The sequence below is a fragment of the Xenopus laevis genome, chromosome 9_10L, assembly GCF_017654675.1.
Source record: "Xenopus laevis strain J_2021 chromosome 9_10L, Xenopus_laevis_v10.1, whole genome shotgun sequence".
NCBI classification, from domain to species: Eukaryota; Metazoa; Chordata; class Amphibia; order Anura; family Pipidae; genus Xenopus; species Xenopus laevis.
The window spans coordinates 91261269-91277109 of NC_054387.1; positions in this window are offsets into that span (position 1 = coordinate 91261269).

A 15841-nucleotide genomic window follows, 5' to 3' on the forward strand; every position below is an offset into this window, starting at 1 on the left:
GTAAACAGCCCCAGTTTTTCTTTGTAACTGAGATTTTCTATACCCTTTACCAGCCCTTCTCTGACCCTCTCTAATTCAATAATACCCTACCTGATTGCAGTTCTTGATTGCAGTTCCATATGCCTGAAAATACAGCTCTATTCAAACTGATGCTTCACTGGGAGGCAATATAATATTTGGCAACAATCAGCAAGAAGCTCTATAATACACCATTGAATGAAGGGAGTTTTCATGGAGTTTCATTTGCCTGCCTGCTGGGCTGGAAATTCGTTATGCAACAAAATGCCCTGAGTTGCCCAGTGTGCATTGCCTTTATCTTTTCATTTATCTCCAGCTCATGAGGACCCTCACAAAATGCAATCAACAGTGTGACTGATCAGCGAGCTTGTACAATAACTCACAACTGTCTCACATAACATTTGACAAGGAAAATGATAGAGCTTTCAATCTGTTATTTTAACCAGTCTGTTTCTGCTTTGTGGGCACAACTTAGCCAAATTTGTTACTATATGCCATTTTCCCATTTATTCCTCTACTTACTGCTGAAAAATACCTGAAGAAATATAAATAATGATAATACGCAAGAAATCATGGTGTTTTTCATTGTCCAAAGGCAAAAACCCTTGACTTATTTTTGTTAATGATCTTTATGTGAATATATCTTCCACAAGAGCAGGGCTACTGCACTCTGGGAGGTGAGCACCTACAGTTCTCTACTCATTTTGCAAATCGGCAAATTACGTTAATTGTTCACTGACCTAAGATGAGCAGTGGGCTAAAGAAAACAACATAGTCAATCTTAATCAATCCTTTGGCCGTTGTAATTATTCTCCCATGTGATGCCGATTATTTTACTCAATCAGTAAGAATGCTGGGATTGCGCTGAGTTCACTAACATCTCTCACATTGATCTCTTAATGCTCCAAGTAAAGGACATTGCATGATCGCTGCATTGATTATTTGAAAACACTATGGTGCAATTTCTTATCTAGGGATATGAACAGTTAGACTTGTGCAGAGAGAGTAATCAACACATTTACATTAGCTTTATGTATGGTCCAGATCTTTCAGGCCTATTTTGCTTAATTTAATAAGCAAGGTTTATTATAAATAACATTATGTTCACATTGATTTGAGTTGCTGTGGAAATAAAATCAAGTTGAAGAAACACCAAAGTCCATCAAGTTCCCCTCCAAATGAAACCCAGCATCCATCCATACACATACACACTGACACTGACCCCACCATACACACAAACTATATGCACCAATATCTGTACTAAATGTAGATTTTAGTATCACAATAGCCTTGGATATTTTGTCTGTTCAAGAAAACATTCAAGTAATGTAAAATAGTAATGTGAAAACATTTACTGAATCAGCCATCAGAATATTATCTGGCAGTGCATTCTACAACCTCACTGTCCTTGTTGTGAAGAACACCTACACTGCTTCAAATGAAAGTTCTTTTCTTCTAGTCAGACAGTATTATTTCCCTCCCATTCCGTATTGGTAATACACATCACATTGTACTATCTGCTTATTTACCATAGGCACTTTAGTCTTTCACATATTGCACTTTAATCTGGGAATCCTGTCATTCTGCGCACTACTTTTCCTAACTTCTTAGACCTTAAGGTTGGACCTATTCACAGTGTGTCTACTGCAATAGCACTGGGTGAAAAAAAGCTCTAAAGGGTCTACTGGGCTTGAAGGAGGAGGGAAAATATTGTGTTTGATGATGGCTTGAGGAGCATTATACTGACTCGAGTAGCCGAGGTAGACTATTTCAGCACATTTTGGGTGCTGAAAAACTCGTCTTATACGGCAATTATTGCCTCACAATACTAGGCATGTTGCAATAGATAGCCCCTGTTTTTACCTGATGCTGTAAGTCTCTTGAATTTTATTTGCCTTTAAGAGTGATCCATTTATTGCTCAGAATAACTTTTTATTAAAACAGCTGCCAATGTTTTGGTTTAGAGTTCTGGGTCCTTTTTCAAGTCTTGAAAAAGATCCCAGAACTCAGACTGAAACACTGACAGATGGAAAACCAGTATCCAAAAAGCTCTGAATTATGGGAAGACCATCTCCTACAGACAGGGTCGGTAAACCAGTATCCAGAAATCTTAGAATTATGGGAAGACCATCTCCTACAGACAAGGTCGGACTGGAGCATTCGGGGCCCACCGGGGCTGCACAATGATGCACCACTAAAATTCCAGCATGCGCATGTAAAAAACAAACGCACGACAAGAGCAGTGATGAGCATGTGCGTAAAACTGCATGGGCAAAAAATGCAGCGTAAAAGAGTACAAGCAGGCCAACAACGGGGAGCCAGGTGTGAGCCCGCCAGCCCAGGCCGACCCTGCCTACAGACCCCTATTTAAAACCTTTACCTTATGCTTGATCCCAACTAACATATAATTAATCCTTATTGGAGGAAAAACCTTATTGTGTGCTTATTGTGTGTGAAATACCAACAGCGCGAAAAGTATCAGGAGGGAGTGGCTGACATGAGGTATGCAGACGGGAAGACACTGCTTTGTGGTATGCTATGATGTAATGACTTTATATTGATTTTCACAGGTTTTTATACTATTTGCTGTGGTGATTTTGCACAAATTAATGTCTGAAGTGAGTTACTTTGCATGTTTCATTGACTATTTGCCATGTGCTATTGGACCCTTGCATAGTGCTCACTTATAGATTGCATGTCAAAGCAGTAGATGAATACACAGTGAGACGAGACGACATGGCTCCAGCTAGTACATATCACAAAAAGGTACATAGGATACACAATAAATACCGTATATACCGTATATACCCGAGTATAAGCCGAGTTTTTCAGCATCCAAAATGTGCTGAAAAAGTCTACCTCGGCTTATACTCGGGTGAGTGGGCAGTAGCTGAGATTGCAGTCACTTTTAATCATTCCTATACCAACAGTACACTTGGGGAGAGACTGTAATATCCCACAATGCCCTCTGTTGGTTATATGAAAGAATAACAGTGCGCCCTCTGTTGCTTATATGAAAGATTAACAGTGACTGCAATATCACACAGCGCCCTCTGTTGGTTATATGAAAGAATAACAGTGCACCCTCTGTTGGTTATATGAAAGAATAACAGTGACTGCAATATCACACAGCGCAATCTGTTGGTTATATGAAAGAATAACAGTGACTGCAATATCACACAGCGCCCTCTGTTGGTTATATTAAAGAATAACAGTGACTGCAATATCACACAGCACCCTCTGTTGGTTATATGAAAGAATAACAGTGACTGCAATATCCCACAATGCCCTCTGTTGGTTATATGAAAGAATAACAGTGACTGCAATATCACACAGCGCCCTCTGTTGGTTATATGAAAGAATAACAGTGCACCCTCTGTTGGTTATATGAAAGAATAACAGTGACTGCAATATCACACAGCACCCTCTGTTGGTTATATGAAAGAATAACCGTGACTGCAATATCACACAGCGCCATCTGTTGGTTATATGAAAAAATAACAGTGACTGCAATATCACACAGCGCCCTCTGTTGGTTATACAAAAGATTAACAGTGATGGCAATATCACACAGCACCCTCTGCACATGGTAGTGGGACAATGCACACAGTAATCCGTTTGGCAATTCTCTCTCACCATCAACTTTGCAAAGAAGTCCGGTTGATCGTTGGGGGGGTCGCTTTGGCAGAATGTGCGCTGCTGGCAGACAGGGCTGTAGTTGTGTCTAGGCTTATACTAGAGTCAATAGGTTTTCCCAGTTTTCGTAGGTAAAATTAGGTACCTCGGCTTATACTCGGGTCGGCTTATACTCGAGTATATACGGTATGTAAACATTTGAAATGAGCAATATATTGACAGAAATTGAATATATACATGTATAAACCTTTAGAAATGTGCAAATAAATTAACAGTAGATGAAGTATTAAAGGATTCTGGACATATAGTAAAGTAATCTACAAGGTTTGTGAAAAGTAGCAATGTACTATGCAAATGCAGATATAATGTGTGCAAAAGTGTCAACAGTGCTTTGTCAGCAGGAGTATAAAGGGTTTTTTTTCAATATCTAAAATCCTGGCCATGCAGGCTGCAGACAGAACTTTGTAACTGAATAATTAAACAAAAATGTATCCTAAACATAAATGTCCTCTAGGCTCAGCTTCTCAAGGCAGGAGAGTATACTGGCAGAATGATATTCTATGCCAAGTTGTTTTGAGGCACAAATGACAAAAAAGCAACCTCCTAGGCTCTTAAATCAGCACTTGCGGTCTTGCTCTTTAGGTGGGGACACAATTAATCATGACTCAGGCACAAAAAACTAAGTTTATTATAGAAATTGTACTTATTCACATAAACAAATACTATATCAGTATCAAACCCTGTACAGGTATGGGACCTGTTATCCAGAATGCTAGGGACCTGGGGTTGCTAAATAAGGGTTATTTCCGTATTTTGGATCTCCATACCTTAAATCCAGCAAAAACTCATATAACTATTGATTAAACCTAATAGGATTGTTTTGCCTCTAGTAAGTATTAATTATATCTTAGTTGGGTACAAGTACAAGGTATTGTTTTATTAATACAGAGAAAAAGGTAATAATTTTAAAAAATGTCTGTGGAGAGATGGCCTTCCTGTAATTTGGAGCTTTCTGAATAACGAGTTTCCAGATAACGGGCCCCATAATTGTACACACTTCTACAGTGCTAATTTCATCTTTGACAATTTTTGGATATGTGCCCTAAGTGTAAATTACCCCTTGTGTTCTTAATGTACTGAATTATTTTACCAAACAAACCTGTGTGGTATTTGCTACCAGTTAATAGTTATTCATAGGTAAGAGTACCAACCTTAGTGGACACTAGCACTAAACAAGTCAGAGGATTTTACTGTTATACCTAATATTGCAGTATTTTATTTTGGTATAATCCAATATACAGTATTACAAAAAAGGTATGTTTTTCATAAAAATGCATTTATTATTTATATGAACATGCTTTCAATGTGGCCTGTTTTATTATATTTTATAGAGACCTGCAGTCCAGACAATATACATTTATTTTAATCACTTCTACTATTGCATCATCTATTTTACAAGGGACTCGTCCAAAGTAGCGCACCTGCCTGACAGATAAGATTTCATTCAAAAACGCTAGCTTATTACTGGAACAGAGCAGTATATATAGTATATACAGCCTGTATGTGTTTTATTGATATTATAATTGTCTCAACCTTACATGGATGTTATTTTATGAATCTCAGACCAAGCAACCGAGGTTCCATTCTGTAGAGTGTCCCATAAATAAAAGCGGGGATCCTGGCACCTGCAAATGGTTTGATATTCAAGGTTGGCAGATGGCCACTGGACTTTTTAAAATAACAATGTAATTTTATTTACTCATCTTTATCAGAAAAAAGTTACACCCCTTTGTGCTTTAATTTGCAACCTTAGGATATCAGCCCAATGCAGCCCCAGCAATAACTAGACCTGGAGCAAAGTTCCATTATAGTATTATTAGCATCAGTTTCTGTGGATAAATTGTTGCCTGCAAGAATCGAATTCGATGTAAAAGTTTTTCTCTTTGTCCAAGATTGAATGCTTTAATTCTGTGAGTCATGCCATCTGGGAATCCTGTGAAATAATGAAGTGATATTTGCTAATTTGTCCATATGTTCATTAACTAAGTCTTGGTGTGGACGTGAAAGAAAATCTATAAAGTCAATGCTATCAATCAGCAGTGGTTCTCCCTCTGTCCCTTCTAAGCACTAACAATTAACCGGCCTACTGGAGAGTGCTAACATTCCTGCCTCTGTTGAAGACACAGCTTTTTGTACTACTTGAAATAAAATTGAGACAAAAGTGGAATGTAGACCCTAAGCATGTCAATGTACAGGTAACTGCTTGCCCACATTAACCACAAATTCTCCTTAGGGCAGAGACACACATTCAGATTCGGGGAGATTAGTTGCCCAGCATCAAATCTCCTCTTCTTCGGGGCAACTAATCTCCATCAACTGCCTCCTGCCGGCTAGAATGTAAATCGCTGGCGGGATGGCAATCAGTGTGCTTCGTTTTCCGAAGTTGCCTCAAGAGAAAACTTCGGTGACTTCAGAAAACGAAGCACTCCGAGTGCCATCCCGCCGGCGATATAGATTCTATCTTGCGGGAGGCAGTTCAGGGAGATCAGTCGTCCCGAAGAAGAGGTGATTTATCCCCAGGAGACTAAATCTCCCCAAATCTGCCCTAAAGGGAATTTGTGGTTAATGTGGGCAAGCAAAATTGTGCAATATTTTGTCTACAATGTGTATGCAAGAGATGTCAGCAACTTGGAGGCAATGTTACACATGCGGCACGATTAAGAATAAAGAACAATCTTTATTTTGAGAGTGTTTCATAAGGAACAGTGGATAATATAATGCTGCCCTGGAAATCTAAGAGAAAACCATAAACAAGCAGAGTGAAGGTGCACATGCTCCTGAAGTGTTATATCTGTACATTAAAGAAAAGCAACTCCACTTCAGTTAATCTCAAATATCAGTCAAGGATGGGAGTTGCATATTCTAATGCTGAGACTGGGGTTCTTTCCACCATTACATGATTATTTATTGTATTTTTGTCTATAGCAGGCCCAAACACTTGAGCTGTAAAGGTATGTTAAAAATGGCACCAATACAATTGACATTGGCAATAATGCACAGCTGTAGAGCCATGCAATGACTTTATTTGTGAATTAGTTGGCAAATTTAAATATTGGTATAAAAAAGGGTTGTGCTGCATGAAAACATTTGGAATGGCTTTACATTTTAAACGTATTTTACACCAATTTTCAATCCAGCCATCTGAATTTGTCCCTCTGTATTCTATTGGTTATGGCAGGCCTGTGACTGTGTAATGTAATGACATCATTTTAGGACTGGCATCAAACAAATAATACAATTTGAAAATATGGAATTATGCCTAAAGATTTCCACTATTGAAATGGTGTTAACTGAAGTGCAAGGAACATAATATAAACAGGTTTTACATAATTTTTAGATAAAAAATGTACATAGCTTTATAACTATGGCCCCTAATATATGTTTTTCTCAACAACTGTTTTCCTATTGTCATGGAGTTCTTTCCATTGTTAGCAAAATACATCCTAAGCAAAAACAATGCATAGACACCATTGGCAGATTCACTAAAGGGCGAATTGTCGACAGCGACCGCTTCACACACATCGCACCACTTTGACAGTCGCAGATTCGCTACCACTATGCTAATTCATTAACATGCGACTTTTCGCTAGCGTTACTTCAGCAGTGCAAGCATTTCATTGCGAAGATGCACTAGCGTTTGTTTGTGCCTAGCGTAAATTCGCTAGTGATCTTGCGCTCAGGTCAATTTGCATAAGGCGGGTAATTTAAAGTTGTATGGAGGTCTTTATTATAAATGTTGGTGAAAATGCTTTTTTTACTACTTTTTTTTACACATGTCCAGGGAACCTTAATAAAGACAAGAGAGTTAATATAATGCCCTACACATGAGCCCACTGTAAAATTATTATTTTTCTATATGTTAGGAAATGTCGGGAGAAAACCGGTTACCCAAAAATGTTTGTTTTGCAGGCAATCCCGCTTAAAAAAAGGAAAAGTCGCCAGCGTTATTGAACTTTAATGCATTTTCGGCACACAGGATATGATGTAAGTGACAGAAGATGGAGGAAGCTCTAGCTGCTTTATAGCACTTCGCCTGGTGTGAGGTGGCGAAGTAAAATCTGGCAATAGAGGTAACATTCAGTAAAATCTGCACTTTACTGAATTTGCGTTGTAACGAGTACGACCATTCGCCACAGCGAAAAGTTGCCTGGCGATAGAGTGCAAACGAATGCTAGAGACGGTCTCTTTGGCTAGCAAATTTATGCCTGTGCAGGTTAGTGAGTTGGCGATGTCCCTGCGGATGTGATTTCTGGCGAAAAGTCTATAGCGTTAGTCACTTCACCCTTTAGTAAATCTGCCCCCATAGTAAAAGAGAGAAGGGGGATTTGCTGATGGCAGGTTTCAGTGCAAAGTACAAGAAACAGAGACATGCTTTTGACACTTTGCAGCCTGTCCATCAAGACCTGCGCCTCCTCCGCTAATACACCAATATCGGTGTCCTGCAGCATTCAGCATTCATGTAGGGTTGCCACCTGGCTGGTATTTTACTGGCCTGGCCGGTAAAAATGATGGCCAATCCCAATGTTATTAATAGGGAAAAAAGAGACATATATAGGGAGGCAGGTATTTTTTTCCAGAAAAGGTCGCAACCCTAGATTCATGAAGGTCAGTGGTGGCAATTTAGGCGACGCCCTCTAACTATATTCTAACATATATTATTCAAAGATGCTTCTGCCCTCCAGTGCTGTGCCTGTACCTTGCATTAGATTTAGAACCTGGTGCAAAGCAAGTGTTTCTTGAATGAGGAGTGTGTTTTTGTACTCTTTAGTGCTCTAGCACTTGCCTCTGCATTTACATTGAACTCCCCCCCTCCCAAATGTATATTCTTTCATTTGGAAAAACTTTGCCACAATAGTAAATGAGCCATGTGTGTTTTCAGTGTGAGAAATACTATGGAATTCTCTTCCAAAACATTTTCATTGGCATTTACAATAGATTTAAAAAAGTGCTTGATATCTTTTAGTGAGAATATAAAAAAAAATATCAGTATATAATAATATAAATACTGGGTCTGTTGGTTTTGCCTTCTTCTGGATCACTATTGTACCATCAAATCGTTTTATTAACATCAGCATCATTATACAGACCATCATTCTGTTCCAAACTTTCTGTGGAACGGGGAGTGACCTCATACAAACTCATACACTCATTGAACCTTAGAAACTTACCTGAATGCTGGTTAAAAATCAAAACAAAGTGGATTTTTTGTGTGCAAACCACATTGTTTTTTAATCACAATATTGTATGTTTTTTCCCCCAGAATCATCCATATTTTTCTGGAGTCATACTGATTTAAGCCCCTTTGACCCAGTTACCCTCTGTAACCCGCTGTCAATAATTTGTACCTGATTTATCTGGCATATTAAATTAAGCCCTTGTTTTTTTTGTTGTAATGGGTAGTTTTTCAAGAAAAATCATACCAAAAAAGATTCCTGTGCAGTTATGACTTTAGCAGCAGATTTATTAAATTCATGTATTAGCCATTAAACCTCTATTTTATGTATACACGAGAAAATAAAAGAACTTCATCTAGACAAAAGCTATTCACATCAAGTTGAATAACCAAAATATCAGTAATACAAGAAATACATTCTTATCACAGTCGGTCAAATATTAGATGGGGTGACAGAACAAATTCCTTTGTTTTCAGTCATTATAAATATTCCTTTGGATCATGAAAAAAATGTAATGGTTTTAAATAAAGAAAATCTATGTGAGGAATAATGCATCACATTTCTAAGGTTATTAGGAGTTATTATCGAGGACTCCCATGACCGTGTATTAACCCAAGGCTACAGGGACAGAGCTTTTATATGGAACTATTCTTCTCATTCTTTTATTTCATGTCAGTGAGTCATATGGTACAGGTGACCTCACAAACCACCACTTATCAGGATGTGTTTTACAGGATATTTACATTTTCATGTTGTTAAACTAGAAATAGAAATCTTGCTATCCTTTATGGATTTTACATAGAATTTAACAGATAGAATGTTTAACCACTCACACATCTCTGGTCCATTGAGTTTATAATCTGCTACTCCTACCACAGACCAGACACACACAGATGCACACACTACAGTAAATTTTATCAGAAGGCAGTTTACATTTTTAGACTGTGGAAGGAAACCAGAACACCCAGAGCAAACCTACATTGACACAAGGAGAACATACAAACACAATACAGGTATTCGTCTGGATGGCATCAAAGCGAAGTCGTGAGAGCTTCTGGACAGTATTGCTAACCATCCTGACAGCTACTGGATAGCATTGCTAACTAGTATGGCTCAGTGCTTTCAAACATAATGGGGCTAGATAGATAGATAGATAGATAGATAGATAGATAGATAGATAGATAGATAGATACCGTAGATAGATAAAGAGACGTTTCAGCAGCTTATTGTGCAGTTAAAGCATTGGGCCATCCATGGAGAGATCACTGTTGTAGTATGGCTCAGTGCTTTCAAACATAATGGGGCTAGATAGATAGATAGATAGATAGATAGATAGATAGATAGATAGATAGATAGATAGATACCGTAGATAGATAAAGAGACGTTTCAGCAGCTTATTGTGCAGTTAAAGCATTGGGCCATCCATGGAGAGATCACTGTTGTGCAGTTTCACAGTATATAAAAACCAAGTGCAATCGGCAGCAACCAACAGGCTCCATAATGTTTCAAAAACATCATCATTCTACAAAGGCTTCCTATAAAGTGACTTATTACCATGGAAATTACCTGTATTGGCACAGAGGAATATGTTATGTTATGTTATGAGTGAATGCCAAAGAAGCCTTGATTCATTCTCCCTATTCCTTGACTTTGCAAGAGGTCATAACTGGCCAGAAAGGAATAAAAACAATTCATTTTCTCCACATCTCCGTATCTGCAGTATAGTTTTACAGTTGGTATGTGGTCTGTTTATTATAAATTCCAAACACATCAAAACAGTCGCTTCCTTAACATTTCACAGCTGCAGAGGGATCATTGGATTGATTGCAGGAAGGGAAAATTGTATGACGGCTTTTACTTATCTGTTATCACCTACAGTACAGTTCCATTACCGGCAGTCTTTAGCTTATACTTTCATGGTTTTCAAATACCTTACCTAGAATATTTAAACATTCCTATTCAATAATCTTTACAGCAGGGCCGGGCCAAGGTATTTTGGCACCCTAGGCAAGGGTTTCAATCAGTGCCCTCCACCCCCCACCTGCTCCTGCATTACCATTTCCCACCTTACCATTCATATTACCTGTGCCAGCAGCCATTATGTTGCCCTGTGTACCTTTGCCAGCACCTATCATATTGCTCAATTTTTACCTGTGCCAATGGCAGTCAATCCCTCAGATTGCCCCCAATCTGTACCTGTGCCAGCATAAGCCAAAACATCCATCATATTGCCCGAAACATCTGTGTACCTGCGCTTTCAGCCATCATATTACCCCATGTACCTAAATCAGCAGCAGTCAATCCCTCATATTCCCCCCAATCTGTACCTGTGCCAGCAGCAGCCAAAAAAATCCACAATATTGCCCCCAAATATGTACTTGTGCCAACAGGAGCCAAAATACATCATATTGCCGCCAAATATGTACCTGTGCCAAGAGGGAGGTAGGGAGTGCTTTTGTCCGCAGTATGAATCACGGGCAAAAAAATGTTAAAGGCCAAGCAAACCAGGGTTTAAAAAAAAAAAGAAAAAACATTCCCCTTAAAAGTGCGCCCTCCCAATGATTGCGCCTACTCTGCCTAAATCTTAGTTCCGGCCCTGCTTTACAGGCACCGGTATATAGAAGTTACAGTTATGGCAAACAAACAAAGTGTGCATAAACTTTCCCCTTAATTTCTCTCTTTTCTTTTTATCTTCTTCCTTTAAACCCAAAGGTGGCTATAGGTGGGCCCTGGGGCCCAATGATCGGATCATACCACCGAGTATACAGGTAGTCGGACCAATGACCACATCGACCATGCGGCCCTCGATCTGACGAGATTTTTAAACCTGCCCGATCGACATATGGCCAATTTACGATCGATCGGCCCATGACACATTTGGGGGTTAAGTGATAAAAGGCACTAAATTTGCCCAGGAGCAGTAACCAATCAGCAAAAAGATTTTTATGGTCACATGTTTAAAAGCAAACATGTTATTGCTATTGCTGCTATGGGTCACTGCTGCTGGGCAAACTTTTATTACATATGGGGGATGTAGTTTTGACTAGCGAGGTGTACTTAGGCAGAACCTAGGCAGTCAATATCACGTTACTCACCCGTTGCTGCTTCCAACGGAAACCATGCACTGCCCTGAGCCTACAGCATAGGGTTTTGAATAAACCATATAGAAATAGTTGCCACTCCATCACTCCAGTCCAGGCTTATAAATTCAAAGCTGGTATTTCAAAAGTTACTTAGCTTTTATAAACCTGGACTGAAGTACCTGCCAACTCTTTCTAAATGTTAACAGCTTTTCTATAGGTCAAGGTGATTAAGGGAGTTTTGACCAATAGGTTCCCCCTGAGAAGTATGAATTGACCGTTTTGGCTGGGCGTTTGCCTGAGAATTTGTGTCATGCTTTAGTGCAACATAATGAAAATCAGCCATGAGAGAAAAATTATTCCATTTGGAATCTTATTTGTAAATTCAGCCTACAGTTTGTTTTTATAAGAAGTAAAAGCAGAAAGACATTTTTGGAACCTGAACATTTTATCAGCTAATATATGGCACATTTTTTAATCTAATTTGGTTTTTGTTTACGCTTATCCTCCATCATTTTTTTTTTCTAATTTGCTATTGTCTGAAAAAATAAAAGCTTAGCCTGCTGAGAAGCTAAGCTTAAGGGTTGTCACAAATCATCAAACAGAAAATGAGGTTTGCCTGTCAAATAAGCTGATGCTACAGGGCTGATTATTAAATTCCAATGCTAATTGTGCTGGTTTCTGAACTGCCATGTACCAATAATCTGAATTATTTAGAAAAGTATATTATATACAGTATATATTCAGTAAATTGTGAGTCATTCCCTAAACTTAATAAGCTTAGTAAGTGACAGCGGCACAGAGCATGTGCAGAGAATCAGCAGAAAAGAGAAACGGGAGCTAATGGGGCATCTTTGGCATCACAGATCTTTACTGCTAAATGGCTGTGGTTGCCTTGATCTGGCATACAAGCCCAAAACATAATATATAACATTTTTACTCTACTTCTTTGGTTAAGTATTAGTTCTCCTTTAAGATCTCCTTGATGGAGGCATTCATTTTGAACATTTTTTTTTCAGTAAATATACTGCACAGATGCAGATAAGGTGCTATGAGTTTGCAAACACAACTGAATGTTTCATATCTGAGTAGTGGGGCTGAAAATGATGCGTGCATAGAATGTCGTTTTGGCGAAAATTGTTTTACTTTTCTGCATATTTCAGTTAGGGGAGAAAATACCTCTTTGTGACGCCTGTCATTCACTAGAATGGAAATAACACAGGCAGGCAGTTTTTGGCCCAAAAATGCAAGTATGCACGTACATGTTTACATTCATGTAACTGATAGCTGGCACAGAGATTTCTCTACTGGCTGAAATATGCAATGGAGACGTATTACATAATGAAGGGAGTACATTTGTGATGACAGCATCGCCTTAATGCCTGCCATAAGCAGCTTGTAAGTACAGGGCTCCCTCGATCATTCTGAAAGATGTTCAAGCTAGGGGAATGACTCCTGCCCCTCCTGTATGCAGCATTGATAAACGTAGGCAGCATTGAATGCGAAGAGGCACACACAAATGTCAATTCCATGGGACCAAAATAAAAAAAACAACACTTTGTGCCTGCTTTTTGCCCCTTTTTTTGTAAATGAGGCAGATTATGTGATGCACACATGAAGGAATTGTCAAGGCTAAGACTGAATAAAGGTGGAGAAACCTCAAACAATGCTTGTGTATGTATCATGCCTTGAGAAAACGATAAAGGCAGTTTAATAAGTGGAACATATTATTCAGTGTCCTTGACCCTTGTTTCAGAAGCGCAGTTTGCTTTCTATTGTAACATTACTCTTATATATTGATAGTGTCAGCCCCATTTTAGAAATTAAAATATTTTCAAACAAAAACACACAATTTACCTGTCATGAACATCTGCTTTAAGGCACATTGATGGAATGTAAATATATCAGCTGTATAAGAGCAATTTCAGACAGGGCAAACCCAAACATTTTGCCACTTAATTGGCATCTTGTGGCCTGCATGTCTATTATTTGTGCTTCTGTGCCTAATAAATAGATGTTTGCTTCCAAACATGTGAAGGGTAAATGGTACCTGCTGTTAATATGGGCCACTAGACCTGGTGCAAATGTTGAAACTTTTATAAAATGACCTCCCTAGTATGATGTAGACATTTATTTTAAGAAAGGTGGTCTGCTTTATTTGTTATCTGTTAATTTGCTTGTTTTTAAGTTTAATCGCCGTGATGCCCTCTCCTATGCATCTCCCATTTAAACCTTTAGTTGCTAGGGGAAAGCATCACCCTAATGGATAATCCATTCCTAACTGGAAAGCCACAGAACAAAAAGTGAAATATTTTAAAAACCACAAAGAATAAAAAATAAAGAACAATGACCCACTACATAGCATTATAAAGTTATTATACATAATTGTGCCTCATAATGCCACAGCTAATATTGAAGTACACCATAATAAATTATTGTGCATCAATATATAACAATGACCCATTGCCGTGCTCAGATATATAGAGAGAAGCACAGAAATCCCTATACACAGTTCCCAGCTGATGGTGAAATCAATTGTAAAATACACACAATCTCAGAGAGCATTCATTATTAACCATTTTTCAGCATCTTTAAGTTGTAGGCCATCTTCTGTTTTCAGCGCTCTCATTGATTTACACACTGATTCAATTAATATTCCTTATAGTCTAATAACAAGCTGTTCCTTGTCACATGTTTTGGTTGAATATTAGGTTTGCTGGGACATTTTTTTTATTGATCCAAATAACTTACACAGAGTATCTCACTTACACCCAATCAAGCACTTGCAACCCTAGCTAAAATTCTTAGCTAATGCATGCATATGGCAAATATCTGCTCTCTGCCCCCCCCCACAGCAGATATGACATGGTAAATGCATACTAATCAATGGCCAGCTTTGTTAAATGGCATAATATATATATATATATATATATATATATATATATATATATATATATATATATATATATATACACCATGACTAGCCTATGACCGGGGGGCAGATTTATCCGACAATGAAAGTCAAATTTGAAGGATTTTTAAGATCATACAATCGTACTTCGAATCGAATCGTATGATTTTACAAAAAAATCCTTTGACTTCTCAAAACTTAGCCAAATGCTGACTATAGGTTCTAGGAGGTCCCCATAGGCTAACATAGCAATTTGGCAGGTTTAAGGTAGCGAAGTGTCGAAGTTTTTTAAAGAGACAGTACTTGAATGGTCGAATAGTCGAAGCATTGTCACTTCCAATCGAAGTCGAATTTGGCCTATTCGATGGTCGAAATACCCAAAAATTACTTCAAAATTCAAAGTTTTTGAATTCGAATATTCACTTCGACCCTTAGTAAATGTGCCCCTAAGTATCCTTGGTGAACAGGAAGCGCATCAGGCTTTCTCTTTTTAATTATGGAAAATAAAATTAAAATTTTTAACTTTTACCATCTGACTCTGGCTTCTCTACTTGGTGTGGTTCGGCTTGTGCCAGCCTCTTTTGCTGTTACCTGGTGTCTGCTCCCTTTGCTGAAGGTCTTGGGCGTGTGCACCCCACCTCAACCCATTATCAATATATTTAAGACAGCAACATTTTGTGCATACTGCTACTGAAAAATGCCTTACCCTTTAAACAAAACAGGGATTGTTTGTCCATATATTGCAATATATTTAAGCTGGCCAACTACATCAAAGTCATGCCATATCTGGCCAGTCCTATGCAGATTTTCATCTGATTCATTAAGAATTCTATTGCTTCATTATACATTTTACAAAGGGACTAAGTTTTACCTGCAACTTACTAGCTGCTTTCAAAGTAAAACTCCCAAACTTGGCTGCCCTTTTATTAGACACCAGTGGGATCACCTGACTATAGCTGGGA